The 22941-nt window shown below is 40.3% G+C and overlaps 1 protein-coding gene and 1 non-coding gene across 7 annotated transcripts in view; both read left to right on the top strand.

Moving 5' to 3' along the window:
- Positions 1 to 22941, top strand: part of APP (amyloid beta precursor protein) — a 237348-nt gene that overhangs the window by 22002 nt on the left and 192405 nt on the right. The window lies entirely within an intron of this gene.
- Positions 16859 to 16980, top strand: LOC119000383 (small nucleolar RNA SNORA26). The gene has a single exon (XR_005069313.1). It is a non-coding gene; the product is annotated as a small nucleolar RNA SNORA26 (small nucleolar RNA).

The following is a 22941-nucleotide window of genomic DNA, read 5'->3' as shown; positions in this document are numbered from 1 at the left end:
CGCTTCTCAAATTGGCACTGACGCCAGCTATGAAATTATGCTAAAGCTGAAGAAAACAATTGGATGGAAGTATTCGCTCTCCCACTGAACTTATACTGAGATTTGTTATATTTTCTGCATTTTAACCTCGAAAGTTACTGAAAAGAATTGACTGTGATAAAAATATTCTTCTTTATCTTATTTTATACTTCTCAACAAGTAGAAATTATAACTGACTTTTTAACTTAAGGTTTTATGTAGACCTTTCCAAGTTAATGAATGTTTTAATGACTATTTGGGGATGGGAGATTAAAGTAAAATGCACATTGCTTAAGACAAAATTGTGTAGTGTCATACTGAACTGAAACAGTTGGTGAAGATGACATCAGGGATGATGTCAACCAAATGGGAAATATGCAGAACACCTTCTAATTTACAGAGATGTTTGTAACACAAAGACTCGTTTACTCATTTCCTTACATCTTCATGAGAAAGGCAGGGGCAAATACTATCTCAAAGTAAAATGAACAAAGTTAGATTCAGTGCGGCTGCATACTTTGCTCCAAATCATCGTAAACGGTGGGGCTGAGGCAGGAACCCTGGGACCTGCTACTTGTTGGAGGAGGGACTTGACCAGAATGCCTCTGTGTGGCTCCGGGGGTGAAGTCAGAAAGGGTAGTGGTAACCAGTAACTTCTGATTCTCAAAACATCATTATTTTTAAGGCATCTTTGTTACTTATCTCCTTTTAGGTTTAAATATTAAATATTAAACACTTAAACGTTTTCCTGTTTTAAAATTGGTTTTCCGACTCTTTTTATGGGTCAAAACTGTTATTAGAATTCATTCCCATTCTGCATAGGTTCTGAAAGTTGCAGGTTATGGCAAGTAAAATGGTATCGAATTTTTCTATAGCTGTCTTTGACCTTCAATAAGGATTTTGAAAGTCCTTATAACTGCAGGGATTAAAAAAATCAGCCTCTATTTTCAATAAAAACCTAGTATCTACTCTTTCCCTGTAGGATGTGCCTACTACTGAAATACAGGCAAATCTTCTTTCTGTAGGATGCTGAGTGACACTGTCTTAATTTTGACTAGGGAAACATCTAACAGGACTGAAACGGTTCAGCAGGAAAGTGACTATGACACTTGGTGAAAACGAGCACAGGATCCGCCCTTCTTAGCAGTGTGGGTTCCAGCAGTAAAGCAGCTTTGGCATTCCTAGCAAAGCCCAGGATCCTCAGAGGCGCCAGATTAGGGATGTCTGGAGGTACAGCTCTTTGCATTCCTCTAGGTCCTCAACGTGCTCAGTTTAGTCACCATGGTATTTTGCCTGTTCAGGATGGACCCTGCCAGCTTTAAGGAAGCCCCGGGAGGTATTTATCAAACCACTTATACCCCCACACACGTTACAAAGAAACATCAGCATCACCTCTTAACAGGTGCAAAAACTCCCGTTGTCTGTACCCTGTCAACCAGACCTACCATCTGGTGTTGTTTCTTTTTCTTCCATCTCACAGCCTTGCCCACGGTTACACAGTGTGACCAGGTGTCACACATGTGGTCCTTGGCAGTATGGGGAAGTTGGCACCCTGGGCATTCACGATTGGGTTGTCGATGAGGGCTTGGCTGTCTGCAGGTCAAAAGCCTCCCTGAGGTCCAGCAGAGCAGTTCACTGCCTTTCGGAATTCTTGAATGCTTTATTTATAAATTTTTTTCATTTTTAATGTTTCATTGTTTATGCTATACAGTTGTCCCAGTTTTTCCCCTTTGCCTGCCTCTGCCCAGCCTGCTCCCCACTTCCATAATCACTCCCTGCACCACTGTCTATGTCCATAGGTCCTTCGTGTATGTATGTTCTTTGACTGATCCCTTCATCTTCTCTCAGCAGTATTTGTAAAATTCTTGCTGTAGTAGCTTGTTTCTTTCTGAAAATTCACTTTATTCTTCTCAGTTTCTTTGTCTGTAAAGTAGGACTTGGTTAAGTTCTAGTGCTGTTGAGAGTATTAAATAATACGGCTTGTAGTACATAATATATGCTCAATAAATATATATATTATTATTGCTGTTGCTGGAAGCCAACACTGGTAATTGTTTGCCATGACATTTGCCAGACATTTTGGTGACTCTGCTCATGTACAGACCCATGTTTACAAGTTACAGCATGCAACCTTGACCCGCTGACCTTGTCCCCAAAGTACAAGAACTGAGTTATCCATGACCCTGCCTCTCAGATAGATCTATTTTTTAGTAGAAGATTAAAAGCTGTCTATTACTTTTCCATAGACAATAGGTTTATCTTGGTTTTGTTGCTTTCTTTATTCTTGTAATGTGGCTGTGCCCAGAATGTAGGCAAAATCAGGAAATTGTGAAATACTCTGTCAGGCTGTTCATAAAACAGTAACATTCAAGTTAGCTTGTGGCTCTTATGAACTTCCAAGGCTCAGATAATGGACACATGATATGTCGTTTTCTTAAAGTTTTATTAGACTGTTGGTATTTGCTACTTTAAATTTGCATGCCATCATTAGCATCCCTGTGTTTGCTCCTTCAACAACGTACGTGCTCATTTAATTTTCCTACACTGTTCCTCTGCGGAAGGTACCACTCTTTTTCCCCCTAATTCACAGATGAGGAGCCGAAATCATGGCCTTCTGCCCAGGATCACAGTTAGGTGTTAGAACTCAAGTCTGTGCAGTTGGCGTCCAAATCCCCTGTCTTTTCTGCTCTAGGGCATCTGTGTAACTAAATTGTGTTCTTGGACTTGGGAATGAGTGGCCCAGCCACACCGTGCAGGATGTGTGCTGTATTTGCTGCCATCCTTTCCATTGGTAAGTTGAGTACAAGTGAAAGGAAAGTCTGTGAACAGACAGCAGCATCGGATCCCCAGGAAAAAGTAATGGAGTCTACCACAGTTTTTCACCAGATGTTTAAGGGTGTTACGCTACCCACCCACCGAGTGGCTGCCTAACAGGTTTCCTAAAACGGATTAATTTACAACTGTTCTCCCTGTGGCGCAGATGCAGCAGGCTTTGGATTTGTCGACATCTGAACTGTTTTCCTGATTCGAGCTGTTTTTTGGAGGCCTGGTTTGGAGGAAGTGGTTAGTAAGGATGGAATCAAAGATAAACCTTCAGCAGATTTTGACCAGCAGTTCCTTAGGATCCTGACACTGGGCTTTGGGTTAAGGAGTTTACATAAGGGAGTTGGCTTGCTGTACCCAGGCTGAGGTTGTCCATCGTTACCTCTTAACCTGGCCCCACTGCCTGGGATCCAGGCCTGCACAGCACAGCTTTGCTCTGTGCCTGGTGGTAGTTGGGTTAGTTCTGTGTTGACTCTATTGACTCACCCACCAAGGATGGAAGCTCTGACATGTGGATCCATGTGGGTCCCTTGTGGTCACTGCGGCAACAGTTTGCTGGTGGCAGAGAGCATTCCACAGCCACTGATGTAACTGCAGGTGATGGGAGCCAGCTCTCCCACGGATACAAACGGTCCAATGAGAGGACCTGGCACTGAGTGTATCAGCTGTTTGAGTGAGTTCTGTTTGAAGTGGGTGTTTGGGTGAGGCGGAACTCTGGCTTCAGACAGTAGTATCTTTTTGTAGGTTACAACATTGTGAAAGCCCATAACTACCAAAGAACGGATGAGGTTTCCAAATTATTTGGCACCTATTTAACTTGTTGGTCTGTGAATTGCAAGTCTCTCACTCGGGTGATAATTCTCTTCATAAAACATTCTTGCACTGCCTGTAAATTCAGTTTAGTAAAAGGCTTCTCATAGAATGTGCATTGAGTTTCTGGAAATTGTGGCTACTTTTAAAAGCTGGTAATTTGTGAGAACTGCTCCTGGACTAAGTCCATGATTCTCGTAGTGTGTCCTGGGGGTGGGCCTGGCAATACACTTAAAAAATCCCTAGGGTTGATTCTGATGGAAGGTAAAATTTGATAACCATGAAAATGTTGACTAGGGTTTGAGTTTCGAGAAGAAACAACCCTTTGTATCTTTTACAAGGTAAACGATTTTCTTACACGATTATTTGATAATGAGTTTCCTTTGAAATGAATGTAGATTTACAGGGTAAAATGCATTCTTCTTCAAGGTCAAGGGAGATACATCTTTGGTTCTTCTGTCTTACTTTTAAATTATTTTTTTTGTGCATTTACGTATCTTTTCCTTTACTTCTCACTCTTACTTTGCATTACATTGAGCGTCATGTAGCCCTGCAGTTTGATACTGATACTGAAATGTATAGACTCCGTCTGAAATCCGGGTTCAGAGGAACACAGTATGCACACCAGCTTAAGGACCTCAGTCTTTTCTTCTGGTCACCTTATTGCTTGCCAAGAAAATAACCTTCCTTTTCCTTTCCTTTGACCGGATAGTTTGTTGGCTTTTTGAGTCACTTCTATTCTGTGTTTGCAATGTATAAATACTGAGTAACAGACACGCTATTGTTATCTCCATTGGAAACTCTGCTGACAAATTATTTTTGTAATTGAGTGCTGTTTTATGAGTTGTTTTAATCCTTTCATTCAAGTACACACCCTTTGGTCCTTTAACATACATAATATCTGTGCATAGTTTACATAATCTATTCACTTTTCAAAGGAATTTTTGGAAACTTTGTATTATGGAAATTTTCAAATACAGATCTTATCCAGCTTGAAGACTTGACTGCATTTTGCTGTTCTGGCTTCAGCACACAGCACACACAGACACACCTACTTTCTGGGTTTCCGTCATCTTTTAAAGCGAGTCCCAAGCATCATGTTATTTCACCTGTAAACATTTATGCACATAGGTTTCTAAAAGAATTTGATGAAAGATTTTATTATTATAATAGTATAGATCAGCAAAAGCCCACCTGATATTAGTCCATGTTTTGGAATTTAGACAATCTTTGTGAAATACATTATAGCTGTTAGAAGTTTTCCAAAGTATTCATTAAAGCCACAAAAAAATAGCTATCAGACAACTCTCGCTGAAGAGGAAGATGAGTTCCCTAGGGCAGCTCTCTGTTTATTACACAAATGCCTATTTTACTTCATTAATAAAATCCCAGGGACAGCCATGACTCATACCCACTAAAAGAAGGAACAGAAATAGGACACCCTGGGGATTCTATTTTATTTATCCCTGGGATGGGTGACCAGAATATTTTTATATTGTTGCTAAGTAATATTTTTAAAACTCTGACTTACATTATTTGAATTTAGGGAGATACAGATTTAATTCCGCCTAGAGTTTCCAAATGAGAAGTTGCAGCTCCTAAAACCTGTCAGGTCTTGGTGTTTCCATTTCTTCTCTCACCCTGCTGGGAATGTGTTCCAGTGACGCTGAGCTGGCCCTCGTCTCTGCAGCCGGTCCCTGCACTGGCTGTGTTTGTGGCAGTGAAAATTGTTTGACCGGAACTTCAAAAACACTTGTTGTGTGAATTCTACTTCTAACATTTTGAGTCAAAGTATAAGGCACAGGTTTTCACTTGGCTTTAAAACAAGGGCAGCATAACCCATTTTTTCAAACAAATATATGGCAGGGATAGGACCTCAATCTATAAATAGATGTTTAAAAAACTTATCTGCTTTCATTGAAACCTTAAAAAACCTGTTTCCTTATTCAACTTGCCCTCAAATGCTGAGGCACTTTGAAGGACCCCTGGATTCCCGAGAGTGCAGTTTGAAAATCAGCGGTCTAAGTGATCTATATGGATGTACCGAGGGAAGGCAGGTTTGCCTCGGAGTGAGAGCCAAGGCTTGATCTTACGTTAGAGATCAGCTTTATTGTTTGTTTGTTTGTTTTTTCAGGAAATAACCAGCTTGTGTTCTAGGTTCATTGTCTGCCTTATAAGTTGCTCAAGGCTTAGATATAGGAAGTAAGTAATCAGCACAAGTTTTTACAATAACCTTCCCCCCAAAATAAAGTAGGCGGACTGCTCTTTAAGAACCCACATTTTGAAATTATTTATGAAACAAATTGGCATCGGTGCTGCAGATGAATTATAGAAGTTAGACTTTCTACAATTTAAATTTCAGTTCTTAGGGGGCAAACCATTGCAGTAACTGTCCTGAGAAACTCAACAAACTTGTGCACATTAAAAAATAACATTCTCTAGGAGATCGGGTAAAATCATCAAACCATCTGTTTATTTTGTGAAGGCTTTTTTTAATTTCTAAAAGACCTATTGGGATCTCCTGATGATTGTATGGGTTGCACGAGCGTGTGTGTGTGTGTGTGTGTGATTCAGAGGCACTGGGGTGCAGAATGAGAGGATCTCACGTGCCTGTGGCAGCACTGTGTCTCGAAGACAAATCCACGTATTTCTGCCTCTCTCTTCTCCGTTGCTTCCTCCTGAGCAGTGGACAGCGTTCCTGGTGCCGTGACGCGGGGAGGCTGGACGTCTTCCCAAGGGAGAGGAGAGAAAGGCAGGCAGGGGTCTGTGCCTCTGGCCAGTCTCTTCCGGGAGGACTGGCCGCTTGGCAAGTGGAAATATTTACTTACTTAAAGATGAGTGTGAGGGAACAGCTGAGGATGTTGGCTTCTCTAGGAAGTTTGCCTTTTTCCTGATGCTGTGACTGAGAAAATGGAGAAGGAAAATTTGGGGTGGTTAAAATGAAAGACGTCTGTAGGAAGTAATGGGATTGAATTAGCATTGAATGAAAGAGAAAACCGCTGGATTTCATGGTTCTATGATTACTAGCTGGGAGGAAGTATCAAGTTAAATTATTCATGTTTGATATGTACTTGAATGTCTCAGTTATAGGAATCGTGTGGCTGTTGTTAATCCCTGTTCCTTTTCTGATAGACGGGAGGTCTTGAATTCCTAGGGAGGACGTCAGGGTCAAGTGGGGAGGTCAGTCACTCGCCAGCTTTACCTTCTTGATAAACTGAGAATTTAAGAAGGTAATTCTGATCCTGCTTTATCTTTGACTACTATCCGATTATGCACACAGCATAATTATAATAAGGGATAATACCTTGTGCTGCCTATTCGCTAGCAATAGTGTGAGTGCAGGGCTGTCTCACGGCATCAGGAGATGGGCACTATTATGTACATACAGAGAGATAGGACGAAATGTTAAAAATAGTGAATGATTTTGCTAGGATCGCATTGAAAGGGGAGTGGTAAACATTTTATTTTTATTCTTGTGGATGCCTTAGATACTTGGAAACATTTGGGTTATAAGAAATACCAAGCATTTTTACTCGAAGGAAACGCTCAGCAGACTTTGGGAGGAGGTCTTTGCAAATCTCGTTGAAAACTTAGAGTCTCTTCCAGAATTTTGACTTATTCATAAGAGAATTTTACAAAGCAATTATGGAAAATTATTATTATCACTGTTCTGGGGAAAGGCGTTGGGAACTGAAGGGAGCAAATGAATGGCTCTGTGTTTTCTCGCAGAATCACACTTAGAAATCACACTCTGTGTTTTCTCATAGAATCTGGTAGAAAATTGCTGTGAAAAGCAAATTGTTTTGAAAAAGAAAAGCATTCACACTTTGTATTAACTAACAAGGGCAGGGAAGTCCCATAGGAAGAATTTCAAGAGTGGATTAATATTTTTAAATCCTGCTTCAGAAAATGGCCTTAATCTTATTCTCCACATTGCTTGATTACTTATTAAATTAATTATGTGGTCTCTTAAGCCATCTTTTAATTGATTTGCAGTCAGGGTTGTCTTATTTGCAGATATTAATAAGATTGGTGGCTTCTTATTTATTATTATCAGTAATTTTGTTTAGCAGTTTACGTTAGGATGATACTTCTTAGAGGAAATAAAACATGGGTTAGAAACCGAAGCAAATATGTAAATAATCATATACCAGCACGCATTTCCCCTCCTAACACTGATTTTCTTAATGAATTCCAATATTGGTGAAGTCTATCAAAGGCTGAATGTCATTTTAGAGATGTCTGAAATCAGGGTCATTAACCAAGCTAAGTTCTATTCTAGGTCAGAGCTCAGAAGAGAGATTTACCTATCATCTTGTCAGCCATAACAGATCTGTATTTTAGTGGTGGGAAAATTTTGCCCTGGCCGGTGTAGCTTAGTGGATTGACCTTGGCTGTGAACTAAAGAGTCACTGGTTCAGTTCCCAGTCAGGGCACATCCCTGGGTTGCAGGCCATGTGAGAGGCAACCACACATTGATGTTTCTCTCCCCTCTCTCTAAATAAATACATAAAATCTTTAAAAAAATTTATATATTGGTTCCTGCTGGTGTGATACTGACAGGAGAGCATTTTCCTTTATTCTAATTGTTAATCAGTTAATAGCCAGAAAGATGTGGAACGAGAGGGTACACATAATCCATAGTCTAGTGATTCATCTCCCTAGTAATTATAATGAATATTTAAGGCATTCAAAATTAATCTGGATCCAGCATCACACAAACACGAGGCTACTCCTAAAACCAAGATGCTAAAAATCGCAAATGCAGTATTAACAGGTCCCTTCCGATTACTCAGAACTATCAGATGTGTTATCGTCTCTTTGACATTGAGTTTCAACAATGAAGTATATGCTGTGAACTTTTTGTATAGAATACTTGAACTAGAAAGATAGTTCAATTATTCATTTATTCACTTTCTCGTGTCAAATAAGGCCAATCGACTTTGCCTTTTGGGATCTTTGCACTTAGAATTTAACACAGATACTCAAGGAGGGTTCTGTTGCAAAGGGACACAAATCATTTTCCTTATAAATGGCCTGAAAACTCAAAATGCTGTATTCTGTAACATAATTTACTGTTTTTAAAAACTAAATTGCAGTAACCAAATATTTGAATGTTCCCTGGGGAAGCGCTATGTCAGAGGATTCAGGATTACGGAAATAAAGGCAGGTCTCATAGACTCCATAACGGACATGTAAAGTTGTGTGGACATTCAGGAGTAGGAGAGACTGTTGTTAATGTCAGGGAGAACTAAATTTCTTAAGGGGAGCGCTTTCGTATTTCATACTAAAAGTAATTCAGTGCACAGGGTCCTTGTTCTTTTTGCAGGTATTGTGAGTGAGTTTCAGTTTGCTGAATTATCTCATGGGAACATGGTATAGATTTAATTGTAAGGGTGAGCTGGAATCAGAGTTCTGGCTTTTGGCATACATAATACCAATTTATTTATTTTTTCCCTTAAACTGAGTAATTTCGGAGGAACCTCAAATACCCGGTAAGAGTCATAACTTCTTACCATGGCAAAGCAGTTTTGCCTTGAGTTTGTTTGTTTATGTCTAGCTTTCCCTTTATAACTGTCCTTTTTTACGAGATTAATTTTCTATCTTGTGGCGAGATAGATGAGTGGTTATCTAAATAGATGGACATCTTATTTATTTATAGCTATTGAATGTGGTGAGGGTTTTTTTCTTTCATTGTTTTTTGTTGTTTTAGAAAATAAGACCTGGGTAGAAAACCCTAACCATATCACCATCCCTTGTGAAGTAGAGACCCCGCTCTGTATAATGTATGCACTGGGTGTCACGTTGTACTAATATTTCTCACTGCTGAGAACAATTAGTTGGGTCTCTCCGATGACTTGAATTAGGTATTATTAGTTCAAGTCAATTGTCAATAAATTAGGCTTTATAATTAGGGGAACTTCTTATGATTGGGTATTTTTCTCAGTTATTACTGAGTAGGTCTTTTTTGCTATAAACTGTTTGACTTCTATGCTTAAATTTTACTTAGTGCATTAGACATTTTCTTATTTCCCTTTCTATTTAAGCATGCTTCCATTACCGTTACCATCTCGGTAAGAGTTCAATGATCTTTGTTTAGGCTTCGTAAAAGGAGCCAACACATATTTGAGTGACTGGCTAGTGACATCGCTCTATACTCAATTGTTTTTAAGGGAAGACAAATTTATAGAACAACTAACTGTAAACTATAAAATGGTTACGTTTTGTTGGAAAACCTGGGTGCTCCTTGGGTGAATAATGAAGTGTTTTATTTTATGGGCCTTTTCACTATTTTATTGATACAAATTTATACTACCCAGGAGTAGGTATACTCAAAGGAAAATAATAGCATTTATTCTTAGTCATGAACTCCCTTAGTCTAAAGATGGTTTTGACTGTTGTAAGGAGAACATTTTCCTACTTTGCTCTTTTCTGTGATGGTGAGGGAGGAAGGAAGCAAGACCTACCGCTAAAAACAGGAATTGCTAAGAAGTGAAACCCTTGTGTTAAAGCTGACATATTTGTGCTGCCCAGACGTGACACGTTTAGAAACGGGGACCTGCCTGTAGCCTAATCTTAGCCAAACAATTGAGTCATTTCTAAGTATGTTAATGCTAAAGAATGTTCCGTGGAATACCCTGGGTATCTAAAACAAATCCTGAGGATTTTTGGAGTTACGTAAAATAGGGGGAGGGACTTGATTCTAAGAGCCTGCTCTGTGATTCAGAGGCAGTTGTTAGTGGGTGTGTTTTTTGGTTATAAGCCACTGTTTTTGTAATAAGCACATCACCTCGTGAAAAGGGCCTGGCTTTTTCCTGCAGAGTTTCCTCATCCCTTGGGCATTTAGTGGGATGCTACCAGCAGAAAAACACTAAGTAACTTGTTGATCTTCAAACAGAAACTTAAAACAAGGAAGTTTTCTTTCATAGACGTTCCAAAACTTTTGGCTGCATCTGACCAGTAAATAACTATGAGGTCCTAACTGTCGCACTTGTTTTTCTAAAACAACAGTACCGATTCTCTTGTTTTAAACATTCCAGAGTGGTGGGCTCTGTCTAATTTTGTCAGTGAATGTAGCCTTCCTAGAATTACAGTCTCTTATTTCTAATTGGAAGTGTAACTACTCTGGCTTTTGCGGGATGTCAAAGAGGGTTTCTAGCCTCTTTGGAGAGAAAATTAACATCACCTTTTAATATGTCATTTGAGAAGAACGGTATTTAAGAAGTAGCGAGGTTCTGGGTATTATGTTATCCTTTACTTCCCGGGTGCTTTCCACTTACCACCTGTCCTGGCCTTACCACCACAGATGGGCTCCCAGCGTCGCAAAACAGGTGGAACTGTCTCTGAAAGTCCTCGGAGGGCCTTCCCTTTGTATAAAGGTGACTGCAGTTTAGGAGGCCCAGGGACCTCTCTCTCACTTGTGTGAAAATGGGAAAATCAGAAGTGATGTGCATTATCTATTGTAAAATCAGTGTTAATAACTCATGCTCTGTGCTGTGCAAACAAAAGGGCTACTTTTCCTCTCCCCTTGGGTATGAGCTTCAGTTCAGAGTTACAACGTCCAGGTCTTCTGCCTTTTCTTTTCTCAGTTCTTATTAACCTGTTGTTTTTACCTAGCACTGCTTCGCTGAATTTTACAAATGTGATTTTGGAGTCCAGGGATGTGATTTAAGTACATACACCTGTCATCAGCCTTCTCACGTTTTTTTCTCCAATGAAAAATCTAAGTAGTTTTTTTTTTAACAAATCACTTTGATTTCCTTTACCTGCATAATTTAAAAGGCAGAAGACTTGGAGTTTTGCATTGCATTCAGACCTTGTAAAGTTCCTGAGTTTTACTTTATGGCATGTTTCTGAATGCTCATAATTTGCTTTTGAAATCCGGGGCATTGGGGAGCACATCTCCATTCTCACCATTTTTTTTCCTGCTCTGTGTGTTGTATGTCATATCATATTTTGCCTGGAGCCCAGTCCGATGCTTTGCTGTGATCAGTTCCCCGGGCACCTGGTAGCAGCCACTGGTGTTGTCTCCTTTCAGGCTTATTTTTGGTTTATTTATTTTGTGGTACTCAAAATGACCAGGTTAAATTTTGTTCCATCATTCATTTCGCGTCTCTTAAAACGTTTTTTCAAAATTCTTTTCCAACTAGATGAAATGAGCTACAAGTGTAAGCGTAGGTGTGAAAACAGTTAAACTGGCATCATTATTACGGATATTTTTCAAAGCCTTCGCCCAGTATCCATCATAAAGGATCTGTTTCCCATATGTGTTTGACTACAGATTTTCCCCCATCACCAAGAAATAACTCTTACCATCTTTTGGAAACTGTTTTTGAGAATACTAATTTAGAGATTTAGTGAAACGTATATTAACACTTTGAAAAGCATGTGTTAAACTCCTCTGCACCACTTCGAGTATACATTATTTAACCATATATTTAACAATTCATTGGTATGAGCATGCATCAGAAACATCTTCTATAGGCAAAGCTCATTATAAAAAATGAATTTATTGCTGTGGCTAACCAGACAAACCGAAAAATTCTTAACATCTTGAAATTTGCTACATCTCCTTAACCCATCTGTGCATTTAAACTGTCAGAATGGACATCATGAACCTTATAATAGACATTTTGAGAAAAGCCCAAATTGCCATGAAACCTGCATCATGAGTTAAAATATTTAGATGGTTTAAAAATAGCCTGAAACTTCGTGAGTCAGCTCCGCCCCAGGGAGCTTGCAGGTTGGGGCTGGGAGTCAGGACATCCCGGCCTGCACTGTCTGTCTCTCCTAGAGACAACTTGGCAGATATCTTACAGTTAAATGAGGAAAGATCGTCTATTTCAAGTAGCATAAGACATTCTTTAAACCAGTGTGTCATAGCTACTTATACAGTCAGTATTTTATTTAGAGCGGAACATCCTCTCTCAGGATCCCTGGATAAGCAGCAGACATCTTTGTGAAGATGACGCTCCCGAGACTTCAAGTGCTGTGTGTTCGTTAGTTCCGTCTCTACCTGTCTCAGGCAGTCTCTCATGTCGGAGCTCTCCTCTTCTTCCCGACAGGTATTAGCTGAGTCAATATGGCTAGTTCTTTAAAAAAAACTACTTTCTATCCATCCTATACGCATTATTGAATTTTAATCCTCACAATAACCTGTTGTGGGGTAGAATGTTAATGTATATGTTTCAGAGACTGAAAAACATCTCTGAAGTTAAGAGGGTTTTCCCTGACACTCAGTAAGTGTTAGATAAAGAATTTGACCTTTGCCTTTGGATTCAGAGGTTCGTATTGGTACTTTCAGGGGTGGTTTCCCCTCAACCATTGCCTCCTGCAGGCACGCTGAACCATCTGTAAGTCCCTTGAGGTCTCCAGAGCTATAGTGCAGCTAAGTGATGGATAAGACCAGGTTCATCGTTGCAGGTACAGGACATGAAGAAGTTTCTGGAAAGCTTTTTTTTCAGTCCTGCCTTTTCATACTGTTTTGTGTAACTTGTTAGTATATACTTGTTATTCCAGTAGAGTTAATAAATTATACGGTGGCGTTCCAGTGGTTTGGCCCTCTAAGTCATTTATTATGGAATGATTGGTTACAGTTAGAGAGGCCTGACCTGGGGAGGTCTTGGAACTGTAGTTACAAGGTCTCGATCCTGCTCTCTTGTGAGTTTTGCTCAGAAGCAATTACCACCTCTTTTGTGTGTCTGTGTGTAGGTTGGATAAATGAACCACCAAGACTTCTTCATTGGTAGGTTACTGTTACAGATCAATCCACAGAGTCAATACAGTAAAGTTAATTTTTATTACAGTATACAAAATAATTATGGGTCAATTTGGGGGGTATCCTGCTAATTACTTTTGATATCCCAGGTACCTTTAAAAACTAGCACGTGTATATACACATACTTGCATCTGTGCAAAGCAAGCTATATTTTATAGAATTGACTTATAATTTTTACATTATTTCAGTTGGATTCATTTACAGTGCATTCTGGGAGGAAATCTATTCAATTCAACACATATTTGAATACCAATATTGTTCTGAGTATTACCTTAGAAGTATAGAGATGGGTACGGCATGACTTTTTTACCCTAGGCAAAAGCGTAGATTAGGGCTTTTGACCCAGGCACTATTGATATTTTGGGCCCGATAGTTCTTAATTGTGGGCGGGGGGAGCCTGAGGAAGGCTGCCCTGTGCGTTGTAGGATGTTTAGTAGCATCCCTCACTTCCTCCTACCAAAAGCACCACCCAAGTCGTGACAATTACCTTTCCCGAGAACCTCGAGTCTCCACCTGGAAACAGTTCACAGACCTCAAAAAAGCCAGGTGGTTTCCGATCCCTGTGGGTTAACAAGTTTTTCCCGGTGTGTAGCTAACAACACAGGACAGACTGCCGCCCGTTGAATAAAGCCCCTCTTCGTAGAAGACCGGCCGTGCGCATGAAAGAAAGCATGTGTGTGTGGGTATTTGAGGGTTTCCGTTCATTAGGCCAGAACAGTTCAGTGTTAGCTGTATGTACACACCACTCCCTCTTTGGAAACAAAGCCACGCCTGTAAAACGTCTTTTAGCAAATCTGAATAGGTACCTCCATTCTAATTACTTCACAGTCCTATTACTCAGAGTTATATACCATGAGCAATCGGATTAAAGTGAGATGCCTGAATTCACTTGCTGGCTTGTGTGTGTCTGTGTGCGTATGTGATCACAGCTGTGTACTTCTGGTTTGTTTGAACCGATTCGTTTAAAAATGTGCTTATGTAAACATTCCATGTTTGATTTCGTAGTAGAACGTAAGTTTTCCCAACAGAGTGTAACCCCTCTCTTCAGCAAGAGCAGGATATAGATTGCATTGCATGCTCTTTCTCTGTTTCAGGGCTTATTCCTCTGTAGACGTGCCAGAAAGACATCCCCGTGGTACAGGAATGGACTAGTGGTTCGAGATTGCAGTGCATTTTTCTCCAGGTTACATCGGCACAGTGTGCCAAGACGGAACAGCGGCCCTGCGCAGCTCCATTGGACAGCTGCTCATTTTTAAATTAAAATAATGTTCCGTCACTCAAGGCAATGAAATGTGTATGGATTGATGTATCGTATGACTACAAGAACCCCTGGTGTGGCATGGGGCACACAGCAATAAGGCTTGGTGCCTTATTAAAGAAGGATAATCTGTTTGCTAATAAATTAAGAAAGCAGTGGCTAGTATGGTTATTTTCCTTTCTTCTTCCATCTCTTTGGGACAAACTTGAACCTCTACCACGATGTATGTATACGGAATCCTGTTGCTGTTAGCTGGAAAGGTACTACGAACTCATTCTCCTCCACCACCACTCCCCCCACGGAGTTCTCATCCTGAAATTTACACGCCCCACAATCTCCTCCATTTCCGCCCTCTCTGCCATTGTTCTGCTTCTGGTGCTTAAGTTTATGATTCAGCCCCAGCTGAGCATTTGTCCTTTTTCCTGCCCCGCCAGGGCTGACATCATTATTCATGGTAGGCCCAGTGCCTTGGGTCCATAGTATCTTTAGAGACCCCAAAAAATGTTTCAATTTTAATTTAGTTTAAAAGCAGAAAAAATGACTATAGTAATGAATATATGCTAATGAAGCCAGCTTGAATTACGGCCATCTTTATATCAACACAGCCCTAAAATATAGCTTTTAATATTTTTGTGGCTAGGAAAGGGTCCAGGAAGGACGTCATGCACCGGAGCATCCTCCTCGCACACAGATGGGACGCTGCTCGCTGCTCGCTGATCTCTGTTCTCTGTTCTTGCTCTTTGAAACGCAGCAGTTGCTCCCATGGCTGTGGACAGTTCTTACAAATTCGAGGTCATTCACACCTAACCCTGCCTTTCCCTCCTCCTTCCCAAGCTCACCCTGTATGTATTTTGTGTTGTCTTTGGTCTGCCTACACTATGCAAACGCTCATCTTCCTCCTCCTCTACATCAAACCAGTCACAGCTTTGTCACTTCAACACCTTGTAAGTGGGGCCTCCTTGTTTTTGTCCCCACCATTGTCTGTCCACCGAAGTCAGGGATGTTCAGGTCACACCTGCCATCTCCAGGCCCAGATGTGTTCAGTGCCCGAGAAATGGTTATCTCACTGTAAGGCATCAAGCCAGAAGTTTCCTGAAACTTAACCCGGGAATCAAGCAACTCTGAAACCGTGTCTGTTTGAAGTGGGAAGGACAAGTGCGTGATAACCATCAGCAGAGCTGTCCAACAATTAGTTTCTGTCTCTTCGACCTAGTATTTTCAGGTGTATTTTTTTGCACTCGCCTTCGCTTGAGGGGTTAGGTTACACTGAAATCTCTGAGAATCAGTTTCGTGCTGCGAGGGCTTTTAGCTGCAGGCATTTTTTGAATAGTTGATTGGATGCTCTATTCAAGAAGTCTGGCTCTGTCCACTGCTCTCTGTGCCATTCTCGGAGTCTAGTGAGATAATCTGATTTTTTTTAATGCTGCCTGAATTACAAGTGATGCCGCCTCTCAGGAATGTGTTATCAGAGAGTCAGGAAATGAACATTGAAGCTTATTGAGCCACAGAGATTATAAGCTACCTTGGTTTTTTGTACCCTGTTTTTTAAGAGGATCCTGAAGTTCTTGAACCAGTTGAGCTGTATAACTAGTGTTTGGGAATTGGGAAAGACGCGGGTGTGCGTGCTGCATTTGCTTTTTTCTATGTTAGGAATTTATTCTCCTGGTGCCACCATAAAAAAATCTCACAGGAATGTAAGTTAGAAATTTTTTGTACTACTCCACGCCTTTGTCAATAATTACATTTTCTGCATTCTGCTTTACTGTTGTTCTTTTTCATACCAAGCATTCCTTAATGCTTTCCATAAATATTTACTGAGTGCTTGAATGTGGGGGAAAGAGAGAGACACAGTAGTAAAGGGCCAGAAGGATCTCAGGTGGACAGTGAGCAGTAACTCTCACCTTGTTTGCATTTACACTAAAGACATTTTTAGAGGACTAAGAATCCTTGTTTCGCTCCCTTGCAGTGTTTAGGTGCTCTTTTCCTCTACTCTAACAGCTGAGACATAGATGAGAACTTACAGGTGGTGCCATCAACTCCATCCTCGTGGTGACAGCATCCCGCACACCGTTACCAATGCCTCTTTCACATCCCTGTCACGTGGGTCACGTCTGGGCTCCTCGACTTCTGTCCTCACTTAGAGCTAAAGAAACTGACTCACGCCCTTTCCTGTGCCCTTTTAAGGTCGACATGGTGCCTTAGGAGGCTAACACAGAACAGTAAAGTAAGTCTCCATAAAACCCAGAGACGAGATGGTAAAACTCCTCTTTGGATCCTGTCTGGAGTCACAGCTTAAAAAAAAGGAACTGACTCAGGTGTTGTATCGCCAAAACTGACATTTGAATTGAGTGAAAGAGAAAACTCTAATATGGTTTATTTTCACTCCTGGTCATCTGTTATTTCTGTAACATTGTTTATGTAGCCCAGAAAGTAGAAATATTGTCTTCACTATTTTCTTACCTTCGGAATTATTTTCTCCTATGTGTTGTAGTTCCCAACAGTCTTTATTCCACGGGAAAGGCCATTTGAAAAATCCTTAGTGTGTTTTAGGGCTGCAGAGGGGCAAGCTCCTTTGAGAAATGCCTTGGTGCCTAATTAAAGAAGGATAATCTGCCCACGCTTATCAAGCAAAGAGCCTGAAACTTGAACCTTGAGTATTCTTCAATGTTACAACCCTGAAAAATAATCTGGGCTTACACGAAAGAGATAAGGTAACAGAATACAATTTTAACAATGAACAGGGATGCTCTTTGAAAGTTACCGTAGATTTTTTTCTCATCAACTTAATATTCTCTGTGAATTTCTATTATGTTTATAAAGTGGTTTTCTCATAAACCAAAAGCCCTAGTAATAAAAATACAATAGCATGAGAGTTACAAGCAGATGGGAAAAGAAGATAAGTAAATATTATACAACTTGAAGAGGAAATAACCAAAGGGTATAATGTAAATATCCTTTCTGCTTATCAAAAATAAATACTTCATGTTTCCTTCCTGAAATAGTTTTATAAATATTCTGAAAATAGAAAAGTTCTAAGGCCACGAGTTCTTTGATCCTCTTCACATGTGGCTATTTGGACTCTTACGCCATGTAACGTGCTCGTTTATAACCTTTCTTGCTCCAGCAGACCGCAGGGGACTGTTACTGTCAGTACATGGATGTGGATGTGTGTGCATATGTGTCTGTGTATGAAGAAGTAGGAACAAGAAGTAAATTGTAAATATTGAATTCTCTGTCTCAATTACCTTTCATGGAGTAAATTCTTTTATTATTATTCTTACTATTTTATTGTCATTCAAGTACAGTTGTGTGCATTGACCCCCCACCACTCCCCTCCCACCCCAGCATCCCCACCTCCCTCCCTTGCTTCCACCCCCACCTTGCTTTTGTCAATGTGTCCTTTATAGTTGTTCCTGAAAACCCTTCTCCCCTCCCCCCCATTATCCCCTCCCACCTTCCCTCTGCATGGAGTAAATTCTTTTCTTCCCTCTTTGTTCTCTTCCCACTCACCTGGGGTCTCTTCTCAGGTGACTTGCTTTAAAGATTTTTCAGGAACTTTTACCATAAATTTTGCTAATTATTATTCTTCTGCTTATGATCTTCCTGTACTACTACCTGAAAATCCAAGGACCAGGACAGGTTGCTATTGCTGTACAAACAGGAGCTCAGGGGCCCACGCTGACACGTGTAAGTGCCTTAAATCTGGCATGACGGTGGCGTGCCGGCTGACTCTCCCAGTCTTTTCACTGGTCCATCTCGGGATCGCAGGAAATCAGATGGGAAAGACTTCTGGGAGGATTTAGTAAGGCTGAAGTTGATGTACCTGCCCCTCATCCTCTTGACAGCTGCTCTGAGATTCTCATGTACACTGAAAGATGGTGCTGTATCTTAACTGATTGGAAAAATGAGGGTTATTAGGATGCATGCCATTTAGCACTAGAAATCATTTAGTGTGATATGGACATTCTGGGGTGTCTCAGGCCCAGATATGTCTATACTGGCTACCTCACTGCAGCCCGAGACTAGGGATAACATTCACCGCCTGTCTCTCCCTACTCTGGCCCTCATTGTCCCTCCACCTACTAGGTTTCACAATAGCATGAAGCTGGTTAGAGACTGTAAAGGGAAATAGGTGCATTTCTGAGCTGACAAAGGGTAGAGAACTATGCTCTTTTTCCCCTTGTCTAAGGAGTATGGGCAACTCTAAGATGTACAAGTATGAGCATGACCCTACTGCACATGACCTCACTGAATGATAAGGTGGCTCCATTTATAAACCTGCTCCCTGTCCTGGAAGCTTGTTTTCCGTTTCCCCCACCCCCACCCTCAGCTTGTTTGCAGATTCTTGCTCTCTTCTCCATCCACTGATGCCTGGGTGCTCTGTGTTGTCTATTGTGTGCACTAGGACTGGGTGAGAAGAAATGAAGAGGGGAAAAGAGAACTGAAAACGTTTCAATTTTCACTTATTGGTGCCTTGTGCATGTTAGCGGAAGCTTTATGTGCTAGAAAATCCATTGGACGTGCTCCAGATACAGTGCAAGTCCATCTTAGAGCGATGTCATTGGGTAGTGATGACTATGACATTGCAATGAAGATAAGTGCATCTTTCAGGTGATGGGAGGTATCACAAATGTCATGGCAACATCCACAGTCTTAATAGTAAGAAGAGTAGTCATAACAACTCCGCTTGCAAATTATGTGGGGATGGTAAGTTCCAACGCAATAAATAAATTCTATCTTTAGCTCATAACTATTCTGCTCATGGGACTGTTTCTATGCAATACATCAAAGTGATACTGACGGTTTAATTTTGGGACTTGTTTGGTCCCTCATGGCTGAAATCGAGTTTCCTCTCAATATGTGGCACTAGATGGCCGAGGTGCTTGACCCAACATTCAGAACTCCTTGATTCCCTGTTTCTCACTCCACCCTCTTCTCTGCACGTGCATCTAATCCACCTCCTGGAGTGCGCTGGGCCTCGGACTGTGTGTGGCAAGAACCTTCGCCGCTTGGTTCCTTGGATTTCAACAGGCACATACTGTTTGGTGGACTGTGATGTTAATGGTGGTGGTGAAAGCTGCATGTCCCTTGCCGGGAGAAGTGTCAGTAGAATAAGGTTTTTTGTATTCATGTAACCACAGGTAAACTGACCAAGAGCAGGTTCTATCCAATAATAGCATTAGACACTTCAGATTGCAAACATGTCCCTTTAAAAACATATATTTAATTTTTAAAACCCTTTGCATTTAAATAAGTTGTTTCTTACTTGCAGAGGAATAAAAAAAGAAAGAAAAGTGAAGTCCGCAGTAGCAGTCAGATTTAGAGACAGCAACGCCTGATTGCCCTGCCCTTCACAGTGACAGTGCACGTGTCTGGAGCATGGTCTCACTTTCCCCTTTAGGAGATAAAATGAAGAGCACACGGTTCACATGCCACCGCCGGGCCTTTTCCTCCTCTGATCCCTGCCTCTTGTGATACATCAAATACCAACCGTTTGTCCTGTTTCTGGCTACACAGGTGCTGGTCGGTGCTAATCAAACCAGTTGAACCTCCCGACTTCCCAGAGTTTATAAAAAGAGTAAGATTATTTTTGTACATTAGGCTAATGCTGTTTTCTCTTTTAACAAAGAGCCAACAGCAGCAACATCAGCCGAAGAAGATGAAGAGGTAGCAGCATGTCTATGAGAAGATTAATAAAAGACAAACAGGCTGTTTTTTCGATGTGAACATCAGCCCATGTGTGCCATATTTAGGGCAGCAGTGTTCACTAGAAACATAATCTGGTTGGCCACATATATAATTAAACATTTTCTGGGAGCCACATTGAAAAAAAATAAAAGTACAAAGTTGAAATTAATTTTAGTGGTACCTTTTATTTAACTGTGATAATCAGTCAGCATATAAAAAAATTTAATAAGGTACTTTACAACATGTCTTTCATACTAAGTCAACTATCATCTCAATTGGGACACTAAATTTTTATCAGAAAATAATAATGTTTAGAAGTTCGTAAACTTGATCAAAAAAGATTTGCTTACCCAAGTTGTTTCAAACATGCTGAAAGTTTTTCAATAATAGGATTGAAATAGGTTTTTAAATTTAAACTTATATTAATTACAATTAAATCAAATGAAAAATTCAGTTTCTCATCTGAGCTAACTAGACTTCAAGTGCTTAGAAGCCCAGGTGAGCACACTGAACAGTACAGTGATTTTCTTACACTAAGGAGGGAAGGAGAGTGTTCAGGAATGCACAGCTCTGAAAGAATGCAGAAGGAAGCAAAAGATCTTTGACTGTGGATAGACATTTGGCCCATAGGCTAAAAATAGAAAAGACAGAAACCAATGAACGCTTGGGAGGTGAGGGTTTCACAAACTGTGTGGGACTAAAATCCAGGTGCTAATGGGGGAGAGGACCCAGCGGTGAGAGAGCGCTTCACACAAAATATTATTGGAGCCCAAGTTCCTATTGCTTGAACATATTTGAAAGCTTTTAACCTCGTCTAACTTCCCACCGAATGGAGGGGCCATTTCTGAAATCCTGATAGGTGGGCACCCGTCTGTTTCAGTGGCTCCCTGGGGGGACTCAGCATCTCCTGGGGTTCCTGCACTACCGCTCTCTCCATCGCTGTTGTTCATATTTAAGGCTCTTCCTCCAGATGTTGCCTTCTTCATTTTACCCTATTTTCTTTAAAGTCTGATGAAAAGGTAGAGATTTACTAGCCAAGAAAAGGAGCCCTTAGAAATAAACCCTATTGCACATGGAGCTTGAACTTCTAACCTCCAGAGAGAGGAAATAAATTCCTGTTGTATAAGCCAAGAATACAAAGATAAAATTTGTCCTGATAAATTTTTCCCTCCAAAGTAGCCTTTTTAGTGCTTATCTAAAAAATGTGAATGCTACGTCATTCTAGATGTAACTTGACACACCAAGATTTCCCATGATCACCCAGGGCCCTCCTCTTTATAAAGCCTAAGGCTGCATAAGCTTTTTTTTTCCCTTAAAACTTCTTTGGGTCTATTTCTGGACTTTATTCTGTTCCATTGATCTATGTGTCTGTTTTTGTGCCACCACCAGGCTGTTTTGATTACTATGGCCTTATAGTATATTTTGATACAGGTAGTGTCATTCTTCCAGCTTTGTTCTTCTTTCTCAGGATCACTCTCGCTACATGGGGCTTTTTGTGGTTCCATATAAATTTTTGAAATATTTGTTCTAGTTCAGTGGAACACGTCATTGGAATCTTGATAAGAATTGTGTTAATTCTATAGATTGCTTTCAGTAATGTGGACATTTTAGTGATGTTAGTTCTACCTATCCATGAACATGGATGTGCTTCCACTTATTTGTGTATTGTTTAGTTTCTTTCTTCAGTGTTTTATAATTTTCCAGTACAGGTCTTTTACATCCTTGGTTAGATTTATTTTTAGGTATTTTATTCTTTTTTAAGCAATTGTGAATGGGATTGTCTTCTTAATTTTCATTTCTGATAGTTCACTATTGGCATATAAAAATGCAACTGATGTTAATTTTGTATCCTGCTACTTTCCTGAATTCACTTATCAGTTCTAGTAGTTTCCTAGTAGTTTTCTTTAGGGTTCTCTATGTAGAGTATCATGTCTTCTGCAAATAAAGACAGTTTTGCTTATTCCTTTCTAATTGGGATGCCTTTTATTTCTTCTTGTCTGATTGCTATGGCTAGGACTTCCAGTGCTATGTTAAATAACAAAGGTGGAAGTAGACATCCATGTCTTGTTCTTGATCTTAAAGGGAACACATAGTTTTTCCTCATTGAGTAGGATGCTGGTAGTCGGTTTGTCATATATGGCCTTTATTATGTTTAGGTATGTTCGCTCTATTCCCACTTTGCTTAGAGTTTTTATTATAAATGGGTGCTGGATTTTATCAGATGCTTTGTCATCATCCTTATAGTCAATTAATATTTGACAAAGGAGGCAAGCCCATACAATGGGCTAACAGTAGTTTATTCAGTAAATGGTGTTGGGGAAATTAGACAGATTCGTGCAGAAAAAAATGAACCTTTCTACACCACACACAAAAATAAATTCAGAATGCATTAAAGACTTAAATGTTAGACCCTAAACCATTAAAGTTCTAGAAGAAAAGATAGGCAGTAAAATCTTGGACATTACTCCTAGCAATATTTTATCTGATACATCTCCTCAGGAGAGTAAAACAAAAGAAATAAACAAATGGGACTACATCAAACTAAAAAGTTTTTGCACAGTAAAAG

The sequence above is a fragment of the Sturnira hondurensis genome, unplaced genomic scaffold, assembly GCF_014824575.4.
Source record: "Sturnira hondurensis isolate 20B ecotype Veracruz unplaced genomic scaffold, ASM1482457v3 Scaffold0015596, whole genome shotgun sequence".
In the NCBI taxonomy this organism is placed as follows: Eukaryota; Metazoa; Chordata; class Mammalia; order Chiroptera; family Phyllostomidae; genus Sturnira; species Sturnira hondurensis.
This window is presented reverse-complemented; position numbering and strand designations above follow the sequence as displayed.